The 13,693-nt window shown below is 35.7% G+C and overlaps 1 long non-coding RNA gene across 1 annotated transcript; it reads right to left on the reverse strand.

The window, feature by feature from the left end:
• Positions 1-255: 255 nt before the first annotated feature.
• Positions 256-13,214, reverse strand: LOC128983253 (uncharacterized). Its single transcript, XR_008489825.1, has 4 exons — positions 12,808-13,214; positions 8,506-8,633; positions 1,490-1,598; positions 256-437 (listed from the first exon to the last, which is right to left on the reverse strand). It is a non-coding gene; the product is annotated as an uncharacterized LOC128983253 (long non-coding RNA).
• Between the last annotated feature and the right edge of the window lie 479 nt (positions 13,215-13,693).

Raw genomic sequence — 13,693 nt, forward strand, 5'->3', positions numbered from 1 at the left:
ATTGGAACAAAGTTTGAAAGACTAGTGAAACCTGTAAAAAGATATGAGTGAAACAAGCAAACAAGCCTACTGAGGCGTTTGAAGCTTTCTATGAAATGTATTTTGTTTATAATCTTTTGTTGCATGAATAAATAAAATACACTTTTTTACTTTTAATGTTCATTCATTGTAATTTTATCTCAGTTAAAAATATACTTTTTCATCAAGTCAAGTCTAATGAATTGTTAATAGGTAATTAAATTTAAAGAACCCCCATAACCACCAAAATTTTGTAAACGGAGTTTAATACAAAAAAAGATTAGAAATATACAGAGCATGTGCCAATTCTTCGCTTTCCAAAGTCGTTCAGAGTGGCGAGTCGGTCTGCACAGCTTGTACTGTTCCTGTGACGGCGACACAGAGCAGGTCCATGTCGGCATCTAGTACTCTCCCTCCATCTTAACAGAAGAAAGACAACATCATCACTAGTATCAGGGACATACTACCTGATACTTTGAATACTGATAAGTCGCTCATAATACATACTATATAATACATACTACTCTGATATTAGGACCTGGGACCTAATTAATTATAGTCTCTTTCAATGAATATTCTTTTCATTTTTATGGTAGCCTATAGCCTCTGGATAAAAGAATATTACAATAAAAGGTTTAAATTACCTGTATCCGTCAAGTGATCCTGGTTTGTAGTTAATTGACTACAGCCGTTTTGTGTTGTAAAAACACATCTTCAGGTCAAATGTACATTGATTTATTCCATGGAATGGTCGTCGTAAGGTTTAAAGTTCACAAAAATAACATACACATACACAAAACATTAAACATAAATTGGCCAAAACAAAAAATACGAAAAACACGTAATAGACATCGGACACGTACGGTGCCGGTAGAAGGTAGGTCATAGGCGTTTTCGTACGTTTTGTATTGGCCAATTTATGTTTAGTGTTTTGTGTACGTGTATGTGTTATTTCTGTGAACTTTAAACCTTATGACGACCATGGAATAAATCAATGTACGTTTGAACTGAAGATATGTTTTTACAACACGAAACGGCTGTAGTTAATTAACTACAAACGTGACGGATACAGGTAATTTAAACCTTTTACCTTTTTGAATTTTTTTTATATTCTTTTACATTCATGCCCCCTTTAACTCCAGGCCACAGCCATTGAAGTGGCACCACAAATAGGGTTCTAATCTAACAGCTGTTTTGTTTCAAAGCAGCTGGTATTTGTGTATTTTTTTAAAACACAAAAGCTTGGTAACTGGGGCCACTAAAATATTGACTCCACTCTAAATGCACTGTTAGAAATATATTTTCAATTCTACTTGTAACAAGAAGATTGTTCTTGAACCTCATACTGGAAAGAAATCAGCTCAATATGATAAGAACTAAAAAAAGCTTAAGACACCTTTTAAAGTGTCTATGTATTTGACAACTATTTATTTCTTTGTTTCAAATAGTAAATCAAGTGTATGATAGTTACCTCAAGGGACAAAAGTGTTCGAGTAGCCTGACGTGGGGCAGGATCCAGCTGCGTTAAATCTCATGCTACGTTTTTGATTGGCAGACACCAGCACACCACTGTGATATTCCTGCAACAAGGAACATCAAGGGGTTTAAAGGTTTAAAAGGATTAACACAATTACAATTAATTATATACGTTTCTTGTGAAATCAACCAAGTCTAGAATTAGTCGAGTAAATCCGTACGAGAACCCTAAAAAAATTGCTTTAAATTGTTTTATTGGTTATTTTGACTTAAAATTATGTGTATTTTCCAGGAAAAAAAGTCTAATAAAATCGGAGTCTCGGAAGTCCAAAATTCAAGATGGCGTCCAAGATGTTGGTCAAATGTGTCCGTTAGCACAATAACTCAAGCAAAAATTATCCGAATTCGATGAAATTTGGTACAAACATGTAAACCTACATTTATTTGAACGACTTCGCGAACCAGCATGATCGGACCATGGGAACGGGGGATTATGGGGGGTTTTACGGGGTAAAAATGTGTTTTCCCCATTTTTGACCCTAAAAACGTAAAATTTTGCAATTTATTTTGAAACCATTTTAGGGCTCAGAAAAAAATTAGTACATTGAAGCGTTGTCATGGGTCTAATACATAGTTACGGAGAAAATTAAAAAAAAAAATTAAATTTCAAACTCCTATGTTTTTCTTACGGAGAATAAGAAAACTTGTTGTAGTTAGCCTTGCCACGATTAGAATTGTGACCGGGGGCGTAACCGGGATCGATTTAAAATAATAAGAATTCTTTAGTGAGAGGTAAAAGAATGTTTAATTATTATTCAAATAAAATGGATGGACAATATGATAAAGATAATAATAAAGACAATAATAAAAATGGATGATAAAATAATTACAGGCTCCTTTTATTTAAGTAGGCCTAAGCAAATGAAATTTATATAAAACTCTAATAATTATAATTCTTTTTGACACGTTATTATATTCAAACAGGAATTTAATAGTAACTATATTTATTCACACAAATTATAAATGAAATCAATTATTATAAAAATGATTACGATTAACATCAATCAATCACTGACTTTAAAAAGTTAAGTTAGCCTGGACAATCACAAAAATTATAAAGTTGAAATATTAATAAAGTAATCGCCTTACCAAAAACCCGGAGACCGGCGAAGTGTCCCCGATAGATTACTGGGACCGAGTGTCTTCCTTTCGGTCAACTCCGACCTCAGTCTCTCCAAAGTACAATTGCTAAGTCTACGGTTTTTGTGGGTCGGTCGATTGAGCAAGCTACGTGTCATCAAGAATTCTGTCTACTAAATGCCAATGTTCTGACACTGGTATATGCATTGTGAAATCCATTTACCAGGTCTTTTACTTTTGAAATATAATCCCAAAATTTAGAAAATAATTTTTGGTGACTACCCGTCACATTACCCCCGCCCAGTTAGACATGGTCCCCATGTCTGTTAAAAGGAACCTGTGCAATTGAAAATTAACAATGTCAAATTTAGATTCTTAATTGGTGTTGATGAGAAGACGGTAGAGATGTAGAGCGGCTGTGGATTAGGTTGTGGCCAAGACTGGTGGCGTCAGCGTAGATAGTAGACTAGTGTCGGGTGTGGCGGCGACCTTGCGGACTATGTGCAACCAGCGATGTGTTGTTGACTGTCGTTGGCATCTCAGCTCCCATGGATATATGTAAACAGAAAAGAAACAACATGTGTTAGTGGTTGTATGTATGTTATGTAATATAAAGAAAGTTTTTTTTTATAATTTGTTTATGGGTTTATGGCAAGGCGAACAAAAAAACAATTAATTATTAGCAACAGTTTCGAAAGTAAAAAGAGATAAAATCATTTGCCAATTATAAACTGTTGCTGTTGTAATTTTCCTACTCATAAAGATCAGTGATTGTGTGATAGTAGGGTAAAAATTTATATAAAACTCTAATAATTATAATTCTTTTTGACACGTTATTATATTCAAACAGGAATTTAATAGTAACTATATTTATTCACACAAATTATAAATGAAATCAATTATTATAAAAATGATTACGATTAACATCAATCAATCACTGACTTTAAAAAGTTAAGTTAGCCTGGACAATCACAAAAATTATAAAGTTGAAATATTAATAAAGTAATCGCCTTACCAAAAACCCGGAGACCGGCGAAGTGTCCCCGATAGATTACTGGGACCGAGTGTCTTCCTTTCGGTCAACTCCGACCTCAGTCTCTCCAAAGTACAATTGCTAAGTCTACGGTTTTTGTGGGTCGGTCGATTGAGCAAGCTACGTGTCATCAAGAATTCTGTCTACTAAATGCCAATGTTCTGACACTGGTATATGCATTGTGAAATCCATTTACCAGGTCTTTTACTTTTGAAATATAATCCCAAAATTTAGAAAATAATTTTTGGTGACTACCCGTCACAGCCTGTATATGAATATATTTTTATCAAATTTGGAAAATGCATTTGTTTTATACTAAACTATTTAACATTTTACTAAAAACACTTTTTTACCCTCTCTGTCGCAGCAAACTGAAGTACTAGTTAAACTAGTGCTATTAAAATAGGGAATAAATGTGATATTTTTAATATGATATTTTTAATGTGATATTTTAGTGTAAATTCAATCAGGCAAATTGAAATTCGCTTAGGGTGCAGGTTTGCTGCGGTGGGGGTGTTTTAATTTATGACTATTTTTTTTCTTGAAAAATCCAATAATAGGTCTTAAAATAAAGATCACAAGCTAGCTAAAATTCAACATACATATGTTATTTACTTAAATAAATATCTATACATTTTTAGCCCGAAAGGATTTTTTAGATAAGAATAGGCTTGTATTAATCGGGAATCTGAGCTATCATAAAGCCACATTTCAGCCCAATCCGACCAGTAGTTAATGCGTGATTGAACTTCAAACAAACAAACTGTCACATTTATAATATTAGTAATAGTATAATATAGTCACACTTTCTTGTGGTTAGTAGTAGAGCATTATACAAATAATAATTCATAATTTTCATCAAGTTGTACACTGTTATGATCACTTTACGAACTGGCACATTGTTCTCCAAGCTGGCTGTAGTACAAGGTAACCCATACTTTGTTGCAGGAGCATTGCAAATTCTTGCAGCCAGTAGAGTAGTTGCAGTGAGCAAATCTTAAAAATCTCTGGAGCGGCACTTTGGGTCATCGAGTTGTTTTTATTGTTTATTTTTTTCCAGCAGAGCATCTCGACATTTTTTTACATTAATTGAAAAAACTCTTCAAATGAATAATAGTTCTTTTTTTTAGCAGTTGATTCACTAGATGTATGAAATAATTTTGGTTTATTTTACTTTTTAATTTGGTAGGAAAATTATTCAAAAATTTTGATCCCATGAAGGTTTCCTTTTTTTAGTTTTTTCATAGAAGCTAAGATTGATAAATTTATATAAATTTTATTTCTAGTTCATATGGATGGACATTTTTCCTAATTTCCAAATTTTGTTTTAAAATTCAGGGACAAATTCATAGATATATTTCTGACTTACTACCGTGAAATGGAAAAGGTATGAGGGCAGTTGCCTTCATAATAATTAATAATAATTTTAACCTTTACATACATTTGGTTCTCGAAATGGAAACTATAACAGAATTCGTAAGATTACAAAACAAATCTTCAATTTTAAACTAGAAAAGATGTGCAATGTTTGGCAGTATGATTGCAGCTCTGATTCGTCGTTCTCCGGGCTCAGGCCAAACCGTGTGCACATTTCCATTTGTTATGTTGTGTTATTGATTTAATCATTATTTTACAATTGAATTTCATTGACCCATCAGAAGCAACTAATATACGACTCCAACGGAAGGAAAAGCAAGATATAAAAAAAGAAACACTGTTAATTTTAAGTAACATAAAATTGATAATTTTAAAAACATATTTCGAATATTTGTCTTATGGCTTTTTATTGTAGTCTAAATTAGGGGCTATGGCCCCTACAGGCCACTAGTTGTAGTACATATTTATTGATCAGACAGTCAAAATTTGTAGTTTTGAAAATTGATCTTTTACAGTTATCGTTTGTCTAAGTATAGCATGATTATTATAGCATTTTTAGTTTCAGAACTGTATCTAAATTTTTTGGGCGTTCCTCCATAGATTGCCAGACCATAAGACAAAATATTTTTATTTTAGAATGTCCAGGTTACATTAGTGACACTGGCCTAAAAACATATAACCCTGAAGAAAGTTTTTGTATTATGATTTGTGTATATTTAAGATTTGTGTCTAGGTTGAGCCAAAAAATTGAGTATGCTTAAGATCTCCTATTTTTACGGGGTAAAAATGGGATTTTCCCATTTTTCACTGTAAAAAGTTGCAATTTATTTCCAAACCATTTTGAAGAGATCATAAAAAAAATAATTTAGTATACAGACGCGTTGTTGTGTGCCTAACGGTTACGGAGAAAATAAAAAAGTGTACATTTAAAATGACCATGTTATTCTTATGAAGAATAAATAAAGTGTTAAAGCTTGCTTGTCAATGGAAGTATTTTAGTGAAATTTGGAAATTTTGTCCATATTGAAAAAAACCCGATTTACGAGACTCCGATTTTATTAGACTTTTTGTATATTATTTCACATACCTATTGGAAATGTAAACCTTCAAAAAATCTTTTAAAGCAATTTTTTAAGGTTAAGGGGTTTTATTTCATATCTTGGCTAGACTAAATTTGATCTAAATAACTGTAAACATGAACAATAATACGATTGGAAACATATGAAGTAAAAAAAAAACATCTAATTAACAGCAGTATTGCCAAAATAAACCTGTAAACATTATACATGTAATTATTTTTGTAATTAACTATTTGTGTTTTATTACTAAACTACAATTGAATGAGCGGAAGCGAATCCTGTGGAGTTTAAAAACAGCTGATTAACAACAGTATTACCAAAATATACCTGTTAACTTTATACATATATTTTGTTTATAAACTACTTGTGAACTATTACAAAATAAAAGAATTAAATGAGCGTAAAAAAAGTATTGAAACAAATTCTATTACTTGACTCAACACAGAATTCGCTTATGACAAATATGTGTGTGTTTGTATCTGTGGAGACGATACAGGCCACGATGAATTGTTATCCAAGCGTACCAATTAACAATTAAGATATGGTAATTTTCAGAGTACCCATAAGAATTACATTGTTTTTTTATAACTATCCCACCACCACTTAGGATAATTTAATGATTAAAAATACTAAATTGCATATATTTTTTAAGGATTTACAACATGAGTATAGCACAGACTAGGGATAAAAAGTTTTGTTCCCTATAGTGACTAATATTGAAATAAGTTATTTACTACTAACAACTTAAGACAGATTTTTACCTATTTTCAACCCCATACAACACGTTTACTGTATATTATTTATCTTAAATCATGAATAGTTTATAGATAATACAGTTTCAAAGGTTTGTACCAAATTCGGTCTAAATTGGATGTTCAGAAGAAAATTTACAGGGAAAATAGTAAGGTTTATTATTTTTTCATATTTTTGGATGCCATATTGGAAAAACCCAATTTCCGAGACTCCAATTTTATTAGACTTTTAGTATGTAATTTAACATACTTTTTGGAAATGAAAACCATCAAAAAACCTTTTAGAGCAATTTTTTTAAGGTTAAGGGGTTTTTTTCATATCTTGACTAGACTAAATATCTATCATTTGATCTTATTGAATTGTTAGTTTATTTTTCCAATTTATACATCGGTTTATTTACGTACAATTGCATGTTTACTGTTTTTTACTGTATTTTTATCGGGTAAATGACCAGTTGCTCGGTAGCTGTGGACGAGTGAGTGTGTGTTGTGCAATATATTAAGAGTGGTCCTGTATCAAAAATAGTAAAACAATGAATCTGTTACCTGTGGTTGCAATGTGGTGCAGAATTAGGCAGCGTAGGATTGAGAGGAAGTACTGGATTCAACCCAATTAATCAAGTTATTAATTGATTAAAAAACCTAATAATAATAAATAATAACTAATAAATGTTTTTTTTCTTTACCCTCCAATTGTTCAAAAACCTCTCTCAGAGCAGAGCAAACTAGTTTCCACGCTTCTTTCATTTAATTTCTGTCCTTATAATAGTTTAAAGTTTTATCCCACAGTACTGGGTTTGCTTCCACTAATTCAATCAAAACATCATTGTCAATTATCACTTCAGTTGCTATTTTCGATCTACACGATAATTCATATTTGAAGCCATTGTCACTCACAACTGTCACTATTCACTTCAAAAAACAAACGCAGTATGCAAAGTGCACAGAGAGAAGGTGCAACGAGAACTAGGACTAATGGGGAGAACGCACGACATCTGACAAAACAATTGTGGTGTGGGTGAGCACCCATTTAATCATGTACGCCCTTGCAAGCACGACAGTCGGGTGAGAGTCGCGGATCACAGTTTCAGTGGACAAATGCACCACAAAAGAATGATGTGGTTGTTAGATAGGATAGGATTGGTTTACTAACCGGAATGTGCAGGGCCGATATTAGGTGCAAGGCAATTGGCTTTTTTGGGGGGCGAAAAAAAATTTTAAATGAAAAAAATAGTGATTGTAGTGAATTCTGACTATTTTCCTTGGCTATGTAGACATTATTATCGTCTTCCATTATCCGATTATCAACGTCTCTCTCAATTGCGGCAAAACAGATTAAATCAGTGAAATTAATTTATAAAAAAAAAAAAAATAGATGGGCCCCCTCCTAGGCCTAGGCCCCCGCAACTGCTGTGTCCGCTGTTAGGGAAATACAGCCCTGAGTATTTATGTAGTTTAGAATTTTGCTTTACCACAGACAAGATATTCTTCTTGAACCTCATTTGGGAAACAGATCAGCTCAATATAGCAAGAACCTTAAAAAAAATTAAGAGACCTTTTAAAGTGTCTATGTATTTAACAACTATTAATTTCTTTGTTTTAAATAGTAAATCATTTGTAAGATAATTACCTTAATAAGGGACGAAACTGTTCAAGGAGCCTGACGTGGCCGACGTGGGGCAGAATTTACAGCTGAGTTAAATTCCATGCTACGCTTTTGGTACGATTGGCAGACAGCAGCACACCACGGTGATATTCCTGCAACAAGGCACATCAAGGGGTTAAAAGGATTAAAGGATTAACACAATTATGATTAAATATATACGTTTCTTGTAAAATCAACAAAGTCTAGAATCTAATTTATCATATCTTCGATATATATAGAATTTACTGATTATTCTGGACAAACGCCAGTACTTAGGTAATTTAAATCTATCATGAGATCTATTTTATTTGTTAGTTTATTTTTCCAAATTATACATCGGTTTATTAACATACTATTGCATGTTTACTGTTTAGTAACGCTGATCTGTAAATCCATTGTGTATCTTCATAGACTAAAATAATTAAATACTAGGTGGCGTTCGCAGAAGCATCCACAAAATTGAGCGGAGTCGTCAAGGGTTTATATTATATTGTTTTGGTCATACTGCAGTAATACCAGTCGTTTTTAATGCATGCGTTGAGGGTCTAAAGTAGCAATTTTAGTCTTTAGGAAGTAAAAAAGTTTTTATCCTCTATGGAGTAAAAATAGTTTTTATCCTCTATGGAGTAAAAATCAGCTGTTGGCAACTCAGTTGTAAATTTCTATTATAAAGGATTGCATGTATCGAAATATGTATCGATTCGTGCTTCGAAATTATTTTAACCTACAGTTTACAGTCTCTTCCCATAGCGTTTTAGCTTTGCAGATACATTAATCCATTCCCACACTCAACACGCTCACCTTTACTACTTCCTTCACCACCCCCTACGTCGTGGACCTATTTCCCTCTCTTCCCATAACATTTTAGGATTGCAGATATATTAATGTAATTGCCAAAGACAGTTCCCACACTCTGCGCTGCCAGCCTTACTACTTCCTTCACCATTTCTACGTCATAGACTTGTTTCCTTCCCTTCTCATAGCATTTTTGGATTAAAGATACATCAATCTAACTGCCACAGACGGTTTTCACACTATGCTCATACTTAACTACTTTCTAAGCCTTTTTCTACATCGTGGACCTGTTTTCATCACTTTCCATAGCAATTTAGTATTTTAGATACATTAATCTAATTGCCACAAACATTCCCCACACTCTGCACTGCTAGCCTTTAACACTTCTTTCACCATTTTCTATGTCGTGGGGATGCTTCCATCCCTTCCCATAGCATTTCAGCATTGCAGATACATTAATTTAACTGCTACAAACGGTTTCCAGTTCCCACACTCCACTTTGCTCACCTTAAAAATTCCTTCACCACTTCATACGTCTCGGACCTTTTCTCTTCCTTCCCATAGCATTTTATTATTGCAGACACCTTAATCTAATGGTCATAAGCAGTTCCCACACTCCGGTCAGCTTGCCTTGACTACTTCCTTCATCACTTCCTACGTCGCAAACCCGTTATCCTCCGTTCCCATAGCATTTTAGGATTGCGGATATCTTCATCTAATCGTCATAAACAGCTCCCACACTCCGGACTGCTCGCCTTTACTACTTCCTTCACCACTTCCTACATCGTGGACCTGTTTTCCTCCCTTCCCACAGCATTTTATGATTGCAGATACCTTAATCTAATCGTCATAAACAGTTCCCACACTCCGGACTGCTCACCTTTACTACTTCCTTCGCCACTTCCTACGCCACGGACCTTTTCCTAACCCTTTCCATAGCATTTTAAGATTGCAGATACCTTAATCTTATCGTCATAAACAGTTCCCACACTCTGGACAGCCCGCCTTGACTACTTCCTTCACCCCTTCCTACGTGACAGACATGTTTCCCTCCCTTCCCAGAGCATCATAGGATTGCAAATACCTTAATCTTATCGTCATAAACAGTTCCCACACTCCGGACTGCTCGCCTTTACTGATTCCATCGCCACTTCCTACACAACGGACCTGTTTCCCTCCCTTCCCGTAGCATTTTATGATTACATATACCTTAATCTAATCGTCATAAACAGTTCCCACACTCCGGACAGCTTCAGGGCTGCGTTAAGGGTCAGTGGAGCCCTGGGCAAACCCAAAGCAGTACCCCCCTTTTTTCCTAGTGCGGGCAGGCGATGGTTGAGGGGCACCCTGTGAGCGCCCCCAAACCTCCGGCGCCCCTGGGCATATGCCCAGTCTGCCCGTTTATAAAAGTGGGCCTGGACAGCTTGTCTTGACTAATTCATTCATCACTTCCTACGTCGCGGACCCGCTATCCTCCCTTCCCATAGCATTTTATGATTGCAGATATCTTAATCTAATCGTCATAAACAGTTTCCATGCTCCGGACTGCTCGCCTTTACTACTCTCTTCACCACTTCCTACGTGACGGACATGTTTCCCTCCCTTACCATAGCATCATAGGATTGCAACTACCTTAATATAATGGTCATAAGCAGTTCTCACACTCCGGACAGCTTGCCTTGGCTACTTCCTTCATCACTGCCTACGTCGCGGACCCCTTTTCCTCCCTTCCCATAGCATTTTATGATTGCAGATACCTTAATCCTTAATCTAATCGTCATAAACAGTTCCAACCCTCGGACTGCTCGCCTTTACTACTTCTTTCATCACTTCCTACGTCGCGGATCCGTTTTCCTCCCTTCCCGTAGCATTTTATGATTGCAGAAACCTTAATCTAATTGTCATAAACAGTTCCCACACTCCGGACAGCTTGCCTTGACTGCTTCCTTCATCACTTCCTACGTCGCGGACCCGTTATCCTCCCTTCCCATAGCTTTTATGATTGCAGATAACTTCATCTAATCGTCATAAACAGTGCCCACACTCCGGACCGCTCGCCTTTACTACTTCCTTCACCACTTCCTACGTGACAGACCTGTTTTCCTCCCTTCCCATAGAATTTTAGGAATGCAGATAGCTCAATCTAATCGTCATAAACAGTTCCAACACTCCGGACTACTCGCCTTTACTACTTCCTTCGCCACTTCCTACGCCATGGAACTGTTTCCCTCCCTTTCCATAGAATTTTATGATTGCAGATACCTTAATCTTATTGTCATAAACAGTTCCTACACTCCGGACAGCTTGCCTTGACTACTTCCTTCATCACTTCCCACGTCGCGGAACCGTTATCCTCCCTTCCCATAGCATTTTATGATTGCAGATATCTTCATCTAATCGTCATAAACAGTTCCCACACTCCTGACTGCTGGCCTTTACTACTTCCTTCACCACTTCCTACGTGACGGACATGTTTCCCTCCCTTCCCATAGCATCATAGGATTGCAAATACCTTAATATAATGGGCTTAAGCAGTTCCCACAACCCGGACAGCATGCCTTGACTACTTCCTTCATCACTTCCTACGTCGCGGACCCGTTTTCCTCCCTTCCCTTATAATTTTTGGTATGCAGATACCTAAATCTAATTGTCATAAACAGTTTGCACACTCCAGACTGCTCACTTTAGTACTTCCTTCACCACTTTCTACGTCGCGGATCCGTTTTCCTCCCTTCCCATAGAATTTTAGGAATGCAGATACCTAAATCTAATCGACATAAATAGTTTCCACACTCCAGACTGTTCACCCTTAGTACTTCCTTTAACACTTCCTACGTCGCGGACCCGTTTTCCTCCCTTCCCTTATAAATTTTGGAATGCAGATACCTAAATCTAAATGTCATAAACGGTTTGCACACTCCAGACTGCTCACCTTTACTACTTCCTTCTCCACTTCCTACGTCATGGACCTCAAGTTATTGTCGTCATTTGATTATTTTATGATCCAAACCACCGTTTATGTTCTAATATCTGAGGAATAATGCTATCAGCTATTTATTTATCTACTGCATTTTAAAGTCAACAGCTGATCATATGTCTTTGTTTATGTGTCAAATACTGCTTCCATAAGGACTACATTGAAACTTTGAGACCCAGTGGGGCGGATTCCTGAGAGTTATTTTTAACGCCATATAGATGTTGGCACTCACCGATATGGTCTTTATCACCATCCAAAATTTGAAAACGATTGATTCAGCCGTCTAGGAGGAGTTTGCGTATTACGAAATGCATAAAAGTCGACGTATAAGAGCTTCGCTCGCTTCGCTCGCTCCGCTCAATAAACTGTCAGCCGAGCTGCGGTTACCTTAGGTTATGGCACACACCCCTGGGAGCGCTGTGTAGTTACGTAGCATGTAGGTCGTAACGTAAATCCATTGAGTATCATATTCTTATCAATTTAAACATATAGTTATAAGATATGTAAAAAATTACCTGCAAATGATAAAAAAGACCGCTGATATTAACATCTTCTCGAAGCGGGAAGTTCATACTTGGAAGTAGTTGAATTACTTGCTGTGAGATTTTCTCAGGAAAGTTCACCCGCTACAATCGGAGAGATCTGAAACAGGATCAACGAACTATTAAAAGTAATCCTATCTGGACCAAAACATACTTCTATTTACCTGTGTTGTGTGATGCAGCTTTAGTGGAATTGGTTAAAATCAACATTTGTCACTTCAAAAATTCCAAGCTCTTGAGGGAAAAATTCCAAATCCTAAAGGGACAGTTTAATAGTTGGCAGTTCTTTTTCTTAATTTTAAATATGGAATAGCTTGACCTAAAATCTTATTTGCTGACATCCATTTTTTCCATTGTACAGTAAACACATTCCCATGTAAGTTTCCATTGTATTGTAAACTGGCTTGGATACTTGAAATATTCTATGAGTTGAGATCTCTGCCATCTACTTATACTAAAGTTGTATTATTTTAAAAAATAGTTGTTTAGCCTCCGGATTACTGTATTATACTTAAAATGGTTTACAATACCTGCATATAATAATCCTTTGTTGCTGATTTAGGCAACTAGTTTCGGTTCTTGTTTTGAACCATCTTCAGGCCTCAAGGTGTCAAGTGATCACTTCATTCGAAGGTCGTTAACAGAGTTCAATAAATAAAACATATACAAAACACGATACACGGAACGGACACACATTACAAAAAACACGAAAAACACGAAGGGACATTGACAAACGATCGTGACCGGGCTGAGGTAATGTCTAGCTGTAGCAGTCTAAGGCAAAGTGTATATGGTTGATAGGAACTCGCATCAGGAAATGTGCACAATCTTTTTCCTAAGCCCATCACATCAACTTTGA

The sequence above is a fragment of the Macrosteles quadrilineatus genome, unplaced genomic scaffold (genome assembly GCF_028750875.1).
Source record: "Macrosteles quadrilineatus isolate MER2022 unplaced genomic scaffold, UCM_ALF_1.0 Scaffold_1__1_contigs__length_201487025, whole genome shotgun sequence".
Classification (NCBI taxonomy): domain Eukaryota; kingdom Metazoa; phylum Arthropoda; class Insecta; order Hemiptera; family Cicadellidae; genus Macrosteles; species Macrosteles quadrilineatus.